Genomic DNA, 18,426 nt, shown 5'->3' on the forward strand with positions numbered 1-18,426 from the left:
TAGTGGCATTAGAAAAATCAAAAGATTCAGACCTGCCTAAAATATTCTTACAGACGAAACAACTTTAGACCTTGTAGGAGGCTGGCCTGGCTTATAGTGGGTACCTTGTGGTACTTACACCTCGTGCCAGGTCCAGTTATCCCTTATTAGTAGATTAGTAGTATTCTAGTAGCGTAGGCTGACATAGGTCGCTATAGCAGAGCAGCTTAGGCTGAACTAGGAGACATGCAGAGCTCCTACTATACCACTTATATCATTTAGCACTATATCATAAGAAACACAATACTCAGAGTTACTAAAAAAAAAAAGGTAATTTATTTTAGTGACTGTGAGAAAGTAGCCTCTTTCTAGCCTTGTCACCCCCACTTTTGGCCTGTTTGTGAGTGTATGTCAGGGTGTTTTCACTGTCTCACTGGGATCCTGCCAGCCAGGGCCCAGTGCTCATAGTGAAAAACCTATGTTTTCAGTATGTTTGTTATGTGTCACTGGGACCCTGCTAGCCAGGACCCCAGTGCTCATTAGTTCGTGACCTATATGTATGTGTTCCCTGTGTGGTGCCTAACTGTCTCACTGAGGCTCTGCTAATCAGAACCTCAGTGGTTATGCTCTCTCTGTACAAATTGTCACTAACAGGCTAGTGACCAATTTCACCAATTTACATTGGCATACTGGAACACACTTATAATTCCCTAGTATATGGTACTGAGGTACCCAGGGTATTGGGGTTCCAGGAGATCCCTATGGGCTGCAGCATTTCTTTTGCCACCCATAGGGAGCTCTGACAATTCTTACACAGGCCTGCCACTGCAGCCTGAGTGAAATAACGTCCACGTTATTTCACAGCCATTTACCACTGCACTTAAGTAACTTATAAGTCACCTATATGTCTAACCTTTACCTGGTAAAGGTTGGGTGCTAAGTTACTTAGTGTGTGGGCACCCTGGCACTAGCCAAGGTGCCCCCACATTGTTCAGGGCAAATTCCCCGGACTTTGTGAGTGCGGGGACACCATTACACACGTGCACGACACATAGGTCACTACCTATGTGTAGCTTCACAATGGTAACTCCGAATATGGCCATGTAACATGTCTATGATCATGGAATTGCCCCCTCTATGCCATCCTGGCATTGTTGGCACAATCCCATGATCCCACGGGTCTCTAGCACAGACCCGGGTACTGCCAAACTGCCTTTTCAGGGGTTTCACTGCTGCTGCTGCTGCTGCCAACCCCTCAGACAGGTCTCTGCCCTCCTGGGGTCCAGCCAGGCTTGGCCCAGGAAGGCAGAACAAAGGACTTCCCCAGAGAGAGGGTGTTACACCCTCTCCCTTTGGAAAAAGGTGTTAAGGCAGGGGAGGAGTAGCCTCCCCCAGCCTCTGGAAATGCTTTCATGGGCACAGATGGTGCCCATTTCTGCATAAGCCAGTCTACACCGGTTCAGGGACCCCTCAGCCCTGCTCTGGCGCGAAACTGGACAAAGGAAAGGGGAGTGACCACTCCCCTGACCTCCATCTCCCCTGGGAGGTGCCCAGAGCTCCTCCAGTATGCTCCAGACCTCTGCCATCTTGGAAATAGAGGTGCTGCTGGCACACTGGACTTCTCTGAGTGGCCAGGGCCAGCAGGTGACGTCAGAGACTCCTTCTGATAGGCTCCTTCAGGTGTTGCTAGCCTACCCTCTCTCCTAAGTAGCCAAACCTCCTTTTCTGGCTATTTAGGGTCTCTGCTTTGGGGAATTCCTTAGATAACGAATGCAAGAGCTCATCAGAGTTCCTCTGCATCTCTCTCTTCACCTTCTGCCAAGGAATCAACTGCTGACCGCGCTGGAAGCCTGCAAAACTGCAACAAAGTAGCGAAGACGACTACTGCAACTCTGTAACGCTGATCCTGCCGCCTTCTCGACTGTTTTCCTGGTGGTGCATGCTGTGGGGGTAGTCTGCCTTCTCTCTGCACTAGAAGCTCAGAAGAAATCTCCCGTGGGTCGACGGAATCGTCCCCCTGCAAACCGCAGGCACCAAAGAACTGCATCACCGGTCCCCTGGGTCTCCTCTCAGCACGACGAGCGAGGTCCCTTGAATCCAGCAACTCTGTCCAAGTGACTCCCACAGTCCAGTGACTCTTCAGTCCAAGTTTGGTGGAGGTAAGTCCTTGCCTCCCCACGCCAGACTGCATTGCTGGGAACCGCGTCTTTTGCAGCTACTCCGGCCTCTGTGCACTTCCGGCAGAAATCCTTTGTGCACAGCCAAGCCTGGGTCCACGGCACTCTAACCTGCATTGCACGACCTCCTGAGTTGTCCTCCGGCGGCGTGGGACTCCTTTGTGCAACTTTGGGTGAACACCGTCTTGCTCCTCTTCGTAGTGCCTGTTCCGGCACTTCTGCGGGTGCTGCCTGCTTCTGAGAGGGCTCCTTGTCTTGCTGGGCGCCCCTTCTGTCCCCTGACGCAATTGGCGACATCCTGGTCCCTCCTGGGTCACAGCAGCATCCAAAAACCCTAACCGCATGACTTGCAGCTAGCAAGGCTTGTTTGCGGTCTTCCTTCAGGAAAACACTTCTGCACAACTCTCCACGGCGTGGGGCATCCATCCTCCAAAGGGGAAGTTTATAGCCCTTGTCGTTCCTGCAGAATCCTCAGCTTCTACTGTACAGTAGCAGCTTCTTTGCACCCACAGCTGGCATTTCCTGGGCATCTGCCCACTCTCGACTTGATCGTGACTTTTGGACTTGGTCTCTTGTTCCACAGGTATTCCAGTCTGGAAATCCATCGTTGTTGCATTGTTGGTGTTGGTCTTTCCTGCAGAATTCCCTTATCACGACCTCTGTGCTCTTTGGGGAACTTTAGTGCACTTTGCACTCACTTTTCAGGGCCTTGGGGTGGGTTATTTTTCTAACCCTCACTGTTTTCTTACAGTCCCAGCGACCCTCTACAAGGTCACATAGGTTTGGGGTCCATTCGTGGTTCGCATTCCACTTTTGGAGTATATGCTTTGTGTTGCCCCTATCCCTATGTGTCCCCATTGCATCCTATTGTAACTATACATTGTTTGCACTGTTTTCTAAGACTATACTGCATATTTTTGGTATTGTGTACATATATCTTGTGTATATCTGCTATCCTCATACTGAGGGTACTCACTGAGATACTTTGGCATATTGTCATAAAAATAAAGTACCTTTATTTTTAGTATATCTGTGTATTGTGTTTTCCTATGATATTGTGCAAGTGACACTAGTGGTACTGTAGGAGCTTCACTCGTCTCCTAGTTCAGTCTAAGCTGCTCTGCTAAGCTACCATTATCTATCAGCCTAAGCTGCTAGACACCCTTTATACTAATAAGGGATACCTGGGCCTGGTGCAAGGTGTAAGTACCCCTTGGTACTCACTACAAGCCAGTCTAGCCTCCTACATTGGTTGTGCAGCGGTGGGATAAGTACTTTGAAACTACTTACCACTTTTGTCACTGTACTTTTCATAAGAGAAAAATATACAAAACAAGTTCAGTGTATGTACACCTAACCAAAAAGTTTTGCTTTTCTCCTTTCACTTCTTTACTAAGTGCTGAAAAGTACCTCTAAACTTTCTAAAAAGTTCTTAAAAAGTTTAAAAAGTTTTTTTTTTCTGTCTTTCAAAAAGTTCTGAAAACTTTTTCTCACTTTTTCTATCACTTAAACACTTTCTAATATGTCTGGCACAGGCCAAACTGTTGATCTGTCCAAACTTGCTTATGATCACCTTAGCTGGAAAGGAGCAAGGAGTCTCTGCATAGAAAGAGGTTTAAGTGTAGGGAAGAATCCCTCTAGAGAACTGTTAGTTAACATGCTTGTTGAACAGGATAAGGCCAGAGGTGCCACTTCTGTTGAAAAGTTAGCTGATGGTTCCCAATCTGACCCTGGGGCACCCCTAGCAAAAGATTTAGAAAGGAAACTTCCTAGCCTGCCCATTATCAGACAACCTAGAATAGCTGGTACTGATGTAGAGTCACACCATACTGATAGTGTTGTCTCACATCATAGCAAGAGTATTCCTTCTCATCATAGTAGAAGTGATGTTTCTGTTAGCCAAGCTGTTAGGGTGCCATCTGATAGGGACAGGTCTCCTTCTGTTCATTCTCATCATACTTCTGTTTCAAGGCATGTCCCACCCACCCACTCTGATGACAGAGTGTTAGAAAGGGAGCTCAATAGATTGAGAGTGGAAAAAACCAGACTGAAGCTCAAGAAGCAACAGCTGGATTTGGATAGACAGTCCTTAGAAGTGGAACGAGAAAGACAGAAATTGGGTTTAGAAACCCATGCTGGCAGCAGCAGTATTCCCCATAGTCATCCTGCAAAAGAGCATGATTCTAGGAATCTGCACAAGATAGTTCCCCCTTATAAGGAGGGGGATGACATTAACAAGTGGTTGGTTGCACTTGAGAGGGCCTGTGTTGTACAGGATGTCCCTCAAAGGCGGTGGGCTGCTATCCTATGGCTATCATTTAGTGGAAAGGGTAGGGATAGGCTCCTTACTGTGAAAGAAAGTGAAGCCAATAATTTCAAAGTTCTTAAGAATGCACTCCTAGATGGTTATGGCTTAACCACTGAACAGTACAGGATGAAGTTCAGAGAAACCAAAAAGGAGTCTTCACAAGACTGGGTAGACTTTGTTGACCAATCAGTGAAGGCCTTGGAGGGGTGGTTACATGGCAGTAAAGTTACTGATTATGAAAGCCTGTATAACTTAATCCTGAGAGAGCATATTCTTAATAATTGTGTGTCTGATTTGTTGCACCAGTACCTAGTGGACTCAGATCTGACCTCTCCCCAAGAATTGGGAAAGAAGGCAGACAAATGGGTCAGAACAAGAGTGAACAGAAAAGTTCATACAGGGGGTGACAAAGATGGCAAGAAGAAAGATGGTGAAAAATCTCAAGATAAGCATGGGGATAAGGGTAAAACCAAAGACCCCACTTCAAATCTTAAACACTCTTCAGGGGGTGGGGATAAAACAAATTCTTCCTCTTCTTCTCAACCTACACAATTTAAAAAGCCTTGGTGCTTTGTGTGTAAAAACAGAGGCCATAGGCCAGGGGATAAGTCCTGTCCAGGTAAACCCCCTGAGTCTACCACCACTAATACATAAAGCTCTAGTGCCCCTAGCAGTAGTGGTACTAGTGGTGGGACTGCTGGCAACAGTCAAGCAAAGGGTGTAGTTGGGTTCACTTATGGGTCCATCATAGAAACTGGGGTAGTCAGTCCCAAGACAGTTTCTGTCACACCTAGTGGCATTGGCCTTGCCACACTGGCTGCTTGTCCCCTTACAATGAATAAGTACAGGCAGACAGTTTCAATAAATGGTGTTGAGGCCTTGGCCTACAGGGACACAGGTGCCAGTATCACTTTGGTGACTGAAAACCTAGTGCATCCTGAACAACACATCATTGGACAACAGTATAAGATTATTGATGTCCATAACTCCACTAAGTTTCTTCCCTTAGCTATAATTCAGTTTAGTTGGGGTGGAGTTACTGGCCCTAAGCAGGTGGTAGTATCACCTAGCTTACCTGTAGACTGTCTCTTAGGTAATGACCTAGAGGCCTCAGGTTGGGCTGGGGTAGAGTTTTATGCCCATGCAGCCATGCTGGGCATCCCAGAGGAATTGTTCCCTCTCATTTCTACTGAAATGAAAAAGCAAAGGAGAGAAGGCCTGAAAACTCAGGATCCCTCTCCAACAACAGGTAAAAAGGGTATCACAGTATCCCCTAACCACCCTGCCAATCAGGATATCATTCCTGTGGTGGGAGAAACCTCTCCTGGGGTGGCACCTGTTCCAAGGGAATCATCAGCTGGCAAAGCTGTACTCCCTGAGGTAGAAGTACCTCTCTGTGGGATAACTAACATTGGTGAGAAAAAAAGCACCATTTAAGTTAACATGGAGCATCCCTCCAACCCTCCCAGAGAAACTTTAGTGCACAAACTCTGCACTGCCTCACAACACTTAGGACAGCATCCCTGCCCTAGTGTGGAGCTCATAGGACAGCATCCCTGCCCTGCTCCAAATCAAGAGAAACAGCATCCCTGTTCTCTCTTCCAGCCATATGGACAAAGTTTTTGCCCAGCTATGGCTTTATTGAGACAGCATCCCTGTCTGGCATTTCCATCACTACAAATAGGTTCAGTGGACAATTCCCACTGCTCTAAACTAAAACTTACTGATAGTAACTCTGAAAATACATCTTCACATTGTTGCTTAGCTAAAAAACTTCAAACAGGGTGGTTTACATCCCCACAGGGAAGTAACCATATAGTGGATGATAAAGGGAGTAACCAGTCTATTGCAGAGCTACTCTCTACTTATCTCCACTTAGACAATAAAGTCTCAACTGGCCAAGGTTAGCCTTATTGTCCTTCGTTTGGGGGGGGGGGGGTTGTGTGAGAAAGTAGCCTCTTTCTAGCCTTGTTACCCCCGCTTTTGGCCTGTTTGTGAGTGTATGTCAGGGTGTTTTCACTGTCTCACTGGGATCCTGCCAGCCAGGGCCCAGTGCTCATAGTGAAAACCCTATGTTTTCAGTATGTTTGTTATGTGTCACTGGGACCCTGCTAGCCAGGACCCCAGTGCTCATAAGTTTGTGACCTATATGTATGTGTTCCCTGTGTGGTGCCTAACTGTCTCACTGAGGCTCTGCTAATCAGAACCTCAGTGGTTATGCTCTCTCTGTACAAATTGTCACTAACAGGCTAGTGACCAATTTCACCAATTTTCATTGGCATACTGGAACACCCTTATAATTCCCTAGTATATGGTACTGAGGTACCCAGGGTATTGGGGTTCCAGGAGATCCCTATGGGCTGCAGCATTTCTTTTGCCACCCATAGGGAGCTCTGACAATTCTTACACAGGCCTGCCACTGCAGCCTGAGTGAAATAACGTCCACGTTATTTCACAGCCATTTACCACTGCACTTAAGTAACTTATAAGTCACCTATATGTCTAACCTTTACCTGGTAAAGGTTGGGTGCTAAGTTACTTAGTGTGTGGGCACCCTGGCACTAGCCAAGGTGCCCCCACATTGTTCAGGGCAAATTCCCCGGACTTTGTGAGTGCGGGGACACCATTACACTCGTGCACTACACATAGGTCACTACCTATGTGTAGCTTCACAATGGTAACTCCGAATATGGCCATGTAACATGTCTATGATCATGGAATTGCCCCCTTTATGCCATCCTGGCATTGTTGGCACAATCCCATGATCCCACGGGTCTCTAGCACAGACCCGGGTACTGCCAAACTGCCTTTTCAGGGGTTTCACTTCAGCTGCTGCTGCTGCCAACCCCTCAGACAGGTTTCTGCCCTCCTGGGGTCCAGCCAGGCTTGGCCCAGGAAGGCAGAACAAAGGACTTCCTCAGAGAGAGGGTGTTACACCCTCTCCCTTTGGAAAAAGGTGTTAAGGCAGGGGAGGAGTAGCCTCCCCCAGCCTCTGGAAATGCTTTCATGGGCACAGATGGTGCCCATTTCTGCATAAGCCAGTCTACACCGGTTCAGGGACCCCTCAGCCCTGCTCTGGCGCGAAACTGGACAAAGGAAAGGGGAGTGACCACTCCCCTGACCTGCACCTCCCCTGGGAGGTGCCCAGAGCTCCTCCAGTATGCTCCAGACCTCTGCCATCTTGGAAACAGAGGTGCTGCTGGCACACTGGACTTCTCTGAGTGGCCAGGGCCAGCAGGTGACGTCAGAGACTCCTTCTGATAGGCTCCTTCAGGTGTTGCTAGCCTACCCTCTCTCCTAAGTAGCCAAACCTCCTTTTCTGGCTATTTAGGGTCTCTGCTTTGGGGAATTCCTTAGATAACGAATGCAAGAGCTCATCAGAGTTCCTCTGCATCTCTCTCTTCACCTTCTGCCAATGAATCAACTGCTGACCGCGCTGGAAGCCTGCAAAACTGCAAAAAAGTAGCGAAGACGACTACTGCAACTCTGTAACGCTGATCCTGCCGCCTTCTCAACTGTTTTCCTGGTGGTGCATGCTGTGGGGGTAGTCTGCCTTCTCTCTGCACTAGAAGCTCCGAAGAAATCTCCCGTGGGTCGACGGAATCGTCCCCCTGCAAACCGCAGGCACCAAAGAACTGCATCACCAGTCCCCTGGGTCTCATCTCAGCACGACGAGCGAGGTCCCTTGAATCCAGCAACTCTGTCCAAGTGACTCCCACAGTCCAGTGACTCTTCAGTCCAAGTTTGGTGGAGGTAAGTCCTTGCCTCCCCACGCCAGACTGCATTGCTGGGAACCGCGTCTTTTGCAGCTACTCCGGCCTCTGTGCACTTCCGGCGGAAATCCTTTGTGCACAGCCAAGCCTGGGTCCACGGCACTCTAACCTGCATTGCACGACCTCCTGAGTTGTCCTCCGGCGGCGTGGGACTCCTTTGTGCAACTTTGGGTGAATACCGTTTTGCTCCTCTTCGTAGTGCCTGTTCCGGCACTTCTGCGGGTGCTGCCTGCTTCTGAGAGGGCTCCTTGTCTTGCTGGGCGCCCCTTCTGTCCCATGACACAATTGGCGACATCCTGGTCCCTCCAGGGTCACAGCAGCATCCAAAAACCCTAACCGCATGACTTGCAGCTAGCAAGGCTTGTTTGCGGTCTTCCTTCAGGAAAACACTTCTGCACAACTCTCCACGGCGTGGGGCATCCATCCTCCAAAGGGGAAGTTTATAGCCCTTGTCGTTCCTGCAGAATCCTCAGCTTCTACTGTACAGTAGCAGCTTCTTTGCACCCACAGCTGGCATTTCCTGGGCATCTGCCCACTCTCGACTTGATCGTGACTTTTGGACTTGGTCTCTTGTTCCACAGGTATTCCAGTCTGGAAATCCATCGTTGTTGCATTGTTGGTGTTGGGCTTTCCTGCAGAATTCCCTTATCACGACCTCTGTGCTCTTTGGGGAACTTTAGTGCACTTTGCACTCACTTTTCAGGGCCTTGGGGTGGGCTATTTTTCTAACCCTCACTGTTTTCTTACAGTCCCAGCGACCCTCTACAAGGTCACATAGGTTTGGGGTCCATTCGTGGTTCGCATTCCACTTTTGGAGTATATGCTTTGTGTTGCCCCTATCCCTATGTGTCCCCATTGCATCCTATTGTAACTATACATTGTTTGCACTGTTTTCTAAGACTATACTGCATATTTTTGGTATTGTGTACATATATCTTGTGTATATCTGCTATCCTCATACTGAGGGTACTCACTGAGATACTTTGGCATATTGTCATAAAAATAAAGTACCTTTATTTTTAGTATATCTGTGTATTGTGTTTTCCTATGATATTGTGCAAGTGACACTAGTGGTACTGTAGGAGCTTCACTCGTCTCCTAGTTCAGTCTAAGCTGCTCTGCTAAGCTACCATTATCTATCAGCCTAAGCTGCTAGACACCCTTTATACTAATAAGGGATACCTGGGCCTGGTGCAAGGTGTAAGTACCCCTTGGTACTCACTACAAGCCAGTCCAGCCTCCTACATTGGTTGTGCAGCGGTGGGATAAGTACTTTGAAACTACTTACCACTTTTGTCACTGTACTTTTCATAAGAGAAAAATATACAAAACAAGTTCAGTGTATGTACACCTAACCAAAAAGTTTTGCTTTTCTCCTTTCACTTCTTTACTAAGTGCTGAAAAGTACCTCTAAACTTTCTAAAAAGTTCTTTAAAAGTTTTTTTTTCTGTCTTTCAAAAAGTTCTGAAAACTTTTTCTATCACTTAAACACTTTCTAATATGTCTGGCACAGGCCAAACTGTTGATCTGTCCAAACTTGCTTATGATCACCTTAGCTGGAAAGGAGCAAGGAGTCTCTGCATAGAAAGAGGTTTAAGTGTAGGGAAGAATCCCTCTAGAGAACTGTTAGTTAACATGCTTGTTGAACAGGATAAGGCCAGAGGTGCCACTTCTGTTGAAAAGTTAGCTGATGGTTCCCAATCTGACCCTGGGGCACCCCTAGCAAAAGATTTAGAAAGGAAACTTCCTAGCCTGCCCATTATCAGACAACCTAGAATAGCTGGTACTGATGTAGAGTCACACCATACTGATAGTGTTGTCTCACATCATAGCAAGAGTATTCCTTCTCATCATAGTAGAAGTGATGTTTCTGTTAGCCAAGCTGTTAGGGTGCCATCTGATAGGGACAGGTCTCCTTCTGTTCATTCTCACCATACTTCTGTTTCAAGGCATGTCCCACCCACCCACCCTGATGACAGAGTGTTAGAAAGGGAGCTCAATAGATTGAGAGTGGAACAAACCAGACTGAAGCTCAAGAAGCAACAGCTGGATTTGGATAGACAGTCCTTGGAAGTGGAACGAGAAAGACAGAAATTGGGTTTAGAAACCCATGGTGGCAGCAGCAGTATTCCCCATAGTAATCCTGCAAAAGAGCATGATTCTAGGAATCTGCACAAGATAGTTCCCCCTTATAAGGAGGGGGATGACATTAACAAGTGGTTGGTTGCACTTGAGGGCCTGTGTTGTACAGGATGTCCCTCAAAGGCGGTGGGCTGCTATCCTATGGCTATCATTTAGTGGAAAGGGTAGGGATAGGCTCCTTACTGTGAAAGAAAGTGAAGCCAATAATTTCAAAGTTCTTAAGAATGCACTCCTAGATGGTTATGGCTTAACCACTGAACAGTACAGGATGAAGTTCAGAGAAACCAAAAAGGAGTCTTCACAAGACTGGGTAGACTTTGTTGACCATTCAGTGAAGGCCTTGGAGGGGTGGTTACATTGCAGTAAAGTTACTGATTATGAAAGCCTGTATAACTTAATCCTGAGAGAGCATATTCTTAATAATTGTGTGTCTGATTTGTTGCACCAGTACCTAGTGGACTCAGATCTGACCTCTCCCCAAGAATTGGGAAAGAAGGCAGACAAATGGGTCAGAACAAGAGTGAACAGAAAAGTTCATACAGGGGGTGACAAAGATGGCAAGAAGAAAGATGGTAAAAAATATCAAGATAAGCATGGGGATAAGGGTAAAACCAAAGACCCCACTTCAAATCTTAAACACTCTTCAGGGGGTGGGGATAAAACAAATTCTTCCTCTTCTTCTCAACCTACACAATTTAAAAAGCCTTGGTGCTTTGTGTGTAAAAACAGAGGCCATAGGCCAGGGGATAAGTCCTGTCCAGGTAAACCCCCTGAGCCTACCACCACTAATACATAAAGCTCTAGTGCCCCTAGCAGTAGTGGTACTAGTGGTGGGACTGCTGGCAACAGTCAAGCAAAGGGTGTAGTTGGGTTCACTTATGGGTCCATCATAGAAACTGGGGTGGTCAGTCCCAAGACAGTTTCTGTCACACCTAGTGGCATTGGCCTTGCCACACTGGCTGCTTGTCCCCTTACAATGGATAAGTACAGGCAGACAGTTTCAATAAATGGTGTTGAGGCCTTGGCCTACAGGGACACAGGTGCCAGTATCACTTTGGTGACTGAAAACCTAGTGCATCCTGAACAACACATCATTGGACAACAGTATAAGATTATTGATGTCCATAACTCCACTAAGTTTCTTCCCTTAGCTATAATTCAGTTTAGTTGGGGTGGAGTTACTGGCCCTAAGCAGCTGGTAGTATCACCTAGCTTACCTGTAGACTGCCTCTTAGGTAATGACCTAGAGGCCTCAGTTTGGGCTGATGTAGAGTTTTATGCCCATGCAGCCATGCTGGGCATCCCAGAGGAATTGTTCCCTCTCATTTCTACTGAAATGAAAAAGCAAAGGAGAGAAGGCCTGAAAACTCAGGATCCCTCTCCAACAACAGGTAAAAAGGGTATCACAGTATCCCCTAACCACCCTGCCAATCAGGATATCATTCCTGTGGTGGGAGAGACCTCTCCTGGGGTGGCACCTGTTCCAAGGGAATCATCAGCTGGCAAAGCTGTACTCCCTGAGGTAGAAGTACCTCTCTGTGGGATAACTAACATTGGTGAGAAAGAAAGCACCATTTTAGTTAACATGGAGCATCCCTCCAACCTCCCAGAGAAACTTAAGTGCACAAACTCTGCACTGCCTCACAACACTTAGGACAGCATCCCTGACCAAGTGTGGAGCTCATAGGACAGCATCCCTGCCCTGCTCCAAATCAAGAGAAACAGCATCCCTGTTCTCTCTTCCAGCCATATGGACAAAGTTTTTGCCCAGCTATGGCTTTATTGTGACAGCATCCCTGTCTGGCATTTCCATCACTACAAATAGGTTCAGTGGACAATTCCCACTGCTCTAAACTAACAATTACTGATAGGAACTCTGAAAATACATCTTCACATTGTTGCTTAGCTAAAAAACTTCAAACAGGGTGGTTTACATCCCCACAGGGAAGTAACCATATAGTGGATGATAAAGGGAGTAACCAGTCTATTGCAGAGCTACTCTCTACTTATCACCACTTAGACAATAAAGTCTCAACTTGCCAAGGTTAGCCTTATTGTCCTTCGTTTGGGGGGGGTTGTGTGAGAAAGTAGCCTCTTTCTAGCCTTGTTACCCCCACTTTTGGCCTGTTTGTGAGTGTATGTCAGGGTGTTTTCACTGTCTCACTGGGATCCTGCCAGCCAGGGCCCAGTGCTCATAGTGAAAACCCTATGTTTTAAGTATGTTTGTTATGTGTCACTGGGACCCTACTAGCCAGGACCCCAGTGCTCATATGTTTGTGACCTATATGTATGTGTTCCCTGTGTGGTGCCTAACTGTCTCACTGAGGCTCTGCTAATCAGAACCTCAGTGGTTATGCTCTCTCTGTACAAATTGTCACTAACAAGCTAGTAACCAATTTCACCAATTTACATTGGCATACTGGAACACCCTTATAATTCCCTAGTATATGGTACTGAGGTACCCAGGGTATTGGGGTTCCAGGAGATCCCTATGGGCTGCAGCATTTCTTTTGCCACCCATAGGGAGCTCTGACAATTCTTACACAGGCCTGCCACTGCAGCCTGAGTGAAATAACGTCCACATTATTTCACAGCCATTTACCACTGCACTTAAGTAACTTATAAGTCACCTATATGTCTAACCTTTACCTGGTAAAGGTTGGGTGCTAAGTTACTTAGTGTGTGGGCACCCTGGCACTAGCCAAGGTGCCCCCACATTGTTCGGGGCAAATTCCCCGGACTTTGTGAGTGCAGGGACACCATTACACGCGTGCACTACACATAGGTCGCTACCTATGTGTAGCTTCACAATGGTAACTCCGAATATGGCCATGTAACATGTCTATGATCATGGAATTGCCCCCTCTATGCCATCCTGGCATTGTTGGCACAATCCCATGATCCCACGGGTCTCTAGCACAGACCCGGGTACTGCCAAACTGCCTTTTCAGGGGTTTCAGTGCTGCTGCTGCCAATCCCTCAGACAGGTTTCTGCCCTCCTGGGGTCCAGCCAGGCTTGGCCCAGGAAGGCAGAACAAAGGACTTCCTCAGAGAGAGGGTGTTACACCCTCTCCCTTTGAAAAAAGGTGTTAAGGCAGGGGAGGAGTAGCCTCCCCCAGCCTCTGGAAATGCTTTCATGGGCACAGATGGTGCCCATTTCTGCATAAGCCAGTCTACACCGGTTCAGTGACCCCTCAGCCCTGCTCTGGTGCGAAACTGGACAAAGGAAAGGGGAGTGACCACTCCCCTGACCTGCACCTCCCCTGGGAGGTGCCCAGAGCTCCTCCAGTGTGCTCCAGACCTCTGCCATCTTGGAAACAGAGGTGCTGCTGGCACACTGGACTTCTCTGAGTGGCCAGGGCCAGCAGGTGACGTCAGAGACTCCTTCTGATAGGCTCCTTCAGGTGTTGCTAGCCTACCCTCTCTCCTAAGTAGCCAAACCTCCTTTTCTGGCTATTTAGGGTCTCTGCTTTGGGGAATTCCTTAGATAACGAATGCAAGAGCTCATCAGAGTTCCTCTGCATCTCTCTCTTCACCTTCTGCCAAGGAATCGACTGCTGACCGCGCTGGAAGCCTGCAAAACTGCAACAAAGTAGCGAAGACGACTACTGCAACTCTGTAACACTGATCCTGCCGCCTTCTCAACTGTTTTTCTGGTGGTGCATGCTGTGGGGGTAGTCTGCCTTCTCTCTGCACAAGAAGCTCCGAAGAAATATCCCGTGGGTCGACGGAATCGTCCTCCTGCAAACCGCAGGCACCAAAGAACTGCATCACCGGTCCCCTGGGTCTCCTCTCAGCACGACGAGCGATTTCCCTTGAATCCAGCAACTCTGTCCAAGTGACTCCAACAGTCCAGTGACTCTTCAGTCCAAGTTTGGTGGCGGTAAGTCCTTGCCTCCTTACGCCAGACTGCATTGCTGGGAACTGCGTCTTTTGCAGCTACTCCGGCCTCTGTGCACTTCCGTCGGAAATCCTTTGTGCACAGCCAAGCCTGGGTCCACGGCACTCTAACCTGCATTGCACGACCTCCTGAGTTGTCCTCCGGCGCCGTGGGACTCCTTTGTGCAACTTCGGGTGAACACCATTTTGCTCCTCTTCATAGTGCCTGTTCTGGCACTTCTGCGGGTGCTGCCTGCTTCTGAGAGGGCTCCTTGTCTTGCTGGGCGCCCCCTCTGTCCCCTGACGCAATTGACGACATCCTGGTCCCTCCTGGGCCACAGCAGCATCCAAAAACCCTAACCACACGACTTGCAGCTAGCAAGGCTTGTTTGCAGTCTTTCTTCAGGAAAGCACTTCTGCACGACTCTCCACAGCGTCGGGCATCCATCCTCCAAAGGGGAAGTTTCTAGCCCTTGTCGTTCCTGCAGAATCCTCAGCTTCTACTGTCCAGTAGCAGCTTCTTTGCACCCACAGCTGGCTTTTCCTGGGCATCTGCCCACTCTCGACTTGATCGTGACTTTTGGACTTGGTCTCTTGTTCCACAGGTACTCCAGTCTGGAAATCCATCGTTGTTGCATTGTTGGTGTTGGTCTTTCCTGCAGAATTCCCTTATCACGACTTCTGTGCTCTTTGGGGAACTTTAGTGCACTTTGCACTCACTTTTCAGGGCCTTGGGGTTGGCTAATTTTCTAACCCTCACTGTTTTCTTACAGTCCCAGCGACCCTCTACAAGGTCACATAGGTTTGGGGTCCATTTGTGGTTCGCATTCCACTTTTGGAGTATATGGTTTGTGTTGCCCCTATCCCTATGTGTCCCCATTGCATCCTATTGTAACTATACATTGTTTGCACTGTTTTCTAAGACTATACTGCATATTTTTGGTATTGTATACATATATCTTGTGTATATCTGCTATCCTCATACTGAGGGTACTCACTGAGATACTTTGGCATATTGTCATAAAAATAAAGTACCTTTACTTTTAGTATATCTGTGTATTGTGTTTTCGTATGATATTGTGCAAGTGACACTAGTGGTACTGTAGGCGCTTCACTCGTCTCCTAGTTCAGTCTAAGCTGCTCTGCTAAGCTACCATTATCTATCAGCCTAAGCTGCTAGACACCCTATACACTAATAAGGGTACCTGTGGAACAAGGGGACCAAGTCCAAAAGTCACAAGCAAGTAGGAGATGGGCATATGCCCAGGAAATGCCAGCTGTGGATGCAAAGAAGCTTCTACTGGACAGAAGAAGCTGAGGTTTCTGCAGGAACGAAAAGGGCTAGAGACTTCCCCTTTGGTGGACGGACCCCTCTCGCCGTGGAGAGTCGTGCAGAAGTGCTTTCCCGCCGAAAGAACACCAACAAGCCTTGCTAGCTGCAAATTGTGCGGTTAGCGTTTTTGGATGCTGCTGTGGCCCAGGAGGGACCAGGAGGTTGCAAATTGGACCAGGAGGAGGAGGGGACGTCGAGCAAGACAAGGAGCCCTCTTAGCAGCAGGTAGCACCCAGAGAAGTGCCAGAAACAGGCACTACAAGGATGCGTGAAATGGTGCTCACCCAAAGTTACACAAAGGAGTCCCACGTCGCCGGAGACCAACTTAGAAAGTCGTGCAATGCAGGTTAGAGTGCCGTGGACCCAGGCTTGGCTGTGCACAAAGGATTTCCGCCGGAAGTGCACAGGGGCCGGAGTAGCTGCAAAAGTCGCGGTTCCCAGCAATGCAGTCTAGCGAGGTGAGGCAAGGACTTACCTCCACCAAACTTGGACTGAAGAGTCACTGGACTGTGGGAGTCACTTGGACAGAGTTGCTGGATTCGAGGGACCTCGCTCGTCGTGCTGAGATGAGACCCAAGGGACCGGTAATGCAGCTTTTTGGTGCCTGCGGTTGCAGGGGGGAGATTCAGTCGACCCACAGGAGATTTCTTCGGAGCTTCTAGTGCAGAGAGGAGGCAGACTACCCCCACAGCATGCACCACCAGGAAAACAGTCGAGAAGGCGGCAGGATCAGCGTTACAGAGTTGCAGTAGTCGTCTTAGCTACTTTGTTGCAGTTTTGCAGGCTTCCAGCGCGGTCAGCAGTCGATTCCTTGGCAGAAGGTGAAGAGAGAGATGCAGAGGAACTCTGATGAGCTCTTGCATTCGTTATCTAAAGTTTCCCCAGAGACAGAGACCCTAAATAGCCAGAAAAGAGGGGTTGGCTACCTAGGAGAGAGGATAGGCTACTAACACCTGAAGGAGCCTATCAGAAGGAGTCTCTGACGTCACCTGGTGGCACTGGCCACTCAGAGCAGTCCAGTGTGCCAGCAGCACCTCTGTTTCCAAGATGGCAGAGGTCTGGAGCACACTGGAGGAGCTCTGGACACCTCCCAGGGGAGGTGCAGGTCAGGGGAGTGGTCACTCCCCTTTCCTTTGTCCAGTTTCGCGCCAGAGAAGGGCTAAGGGGTCCCCTGAACCGGTGTAGACTGGCTTATGCAGAATTGGGCACATCTGTGCCCAAGAAAGCATTTCCAGAGGCTGGGGGAGGCTACTCCTCCCCTGCCTTCACACCATTTTCCAAAGGGAGAGGGTGTAACACCCTCTCTCAGAGGAAGTCCTTTGTTCTGCCATCCTGGGACAAGCCTGGCTTGACCCCAGGGGGGCAGAAACCTGTCTGAGAGGTTGGCAGCAGCAGCAGCTGCAGTGAAAACCCAGGAAAGGCAGTTTGGCAGTACCAGGGTCTGTGCTACAGACCACTGGGATCATGGGATTGTGCCAACTATGCCAGGATGGCATAGAGGGGGCAATTCCATGATCATAGACATGTTACATGGCCATATTCGGAGTTACCATTGTGAAGCTACATATAGGTAGTGACCTATATGTAGTGCACGCGTGTAATGGTGTCCCCGCACTCACGAGGTCCGGGGAATTGGCGCTGAACAATGTGGGGGCACCTTGGCTAGTGCCAGGGTGCCCTCACACTAAGTAACTTTGCACCTAACCTTTACCAGGTAAAGGTTAGACATATAGGTGACTTATAAGTTACTTAAGTGCAGTGTAAAATGGCTGTGAAATAACGTGGACGTTATTTCACTCAGGCTGCAGTGGCAGGCCTGTGTAAGAATTGTCAGAGCTCCCTATGGGTGGCAAAAGAAATGCTGCAGCCCATAGGGATCTCCTGGAACCCCAATACCCTGGGTACCTCAGTACCATATACTAGGGAATTATAAGGGTGTTCCAGTAAGCCAATGTAGATTGGAAAAATTGGTCACTAGCCTGTTAGTGACAATTTGAAAGAAATGAGAGAGCATAACCACTGAGGTTCTGGTTAGCAGAGCCTCAGTGAGACAGTTAGGCACCACACAGGGAACACATACATATAGGCCACAAACTTATGAGCACTGGGGTCCTGACTAGCAGGGTCCCAGTGACACATAACAAACATACTGAAAACATAGGGTTTTCACTATGAGCACTGGGCCCTGGCTAGCAGGATCCCAGTGAGACAGTGAAAACACCCTGACAAACACTCACAAACAGGCCAAAAGTGGGGGTAACATGGCTAGAAAGAGGCTACTTTCTCACACAACCCCCCCCCCCCCCAAACGAAGGACAATAAGGCTAACCTTGGCCAGTTGAGACTTTATTGTCTAAGTGGTGATAAGTAGAGAGTAGCTCTGCAATAGACTGGTTACTCCCTTTATCATCCACTATATGGTTACTTCCCTGTGGGGATGTAAACCACCCTGTTTGAAGTTTTTTAGCTAAGCAACAATGTGAAGATGTATTATCAGAGTTTCTATCAGTAAGTTTTAGTTTAGAGCAGTGGGAATTGTCCACTGAACCTATTTGTAGTGATGGAAATGCCAGACAGGCATGCTGTCTCAGAAAAGCCATAGCTGAGCAAAAACTTTGTCCATATGGCTGGAAGAGAGAACAGGGATGCTGTTTCTCTTGAGTTGGAGCAGGGCAGGGATGCTGTCCTATGAGCTCCACACTAGGGCAGGGATGCTGTCCTAAGTGTTGTGAGGCAGTACAGAGTTTCTGCACTAAGGTTTCTCTGGGAGGGTTGGAGGGATGCTCCATGTTAACTAAAATGGTGCTCTTTTTGTCACCAATGTTAGTTATACCA

The sequence above is a fragment of the Pleurodeles waltl genome, chromosome 3_1, assembly GCF_031143425.1.
Source record: "Pleurodeles waltl isolate 20211129_DDA chromosome 3_1, aPleWal1.hap1.20221129, whole genome shotgun sequence".
Lineage (NCBI taxonomy): Eukaryota > Metazoa > Chordata > Amphibia > Caudata > Salamandridae > Pleurodeles > Pleurodeles waltl.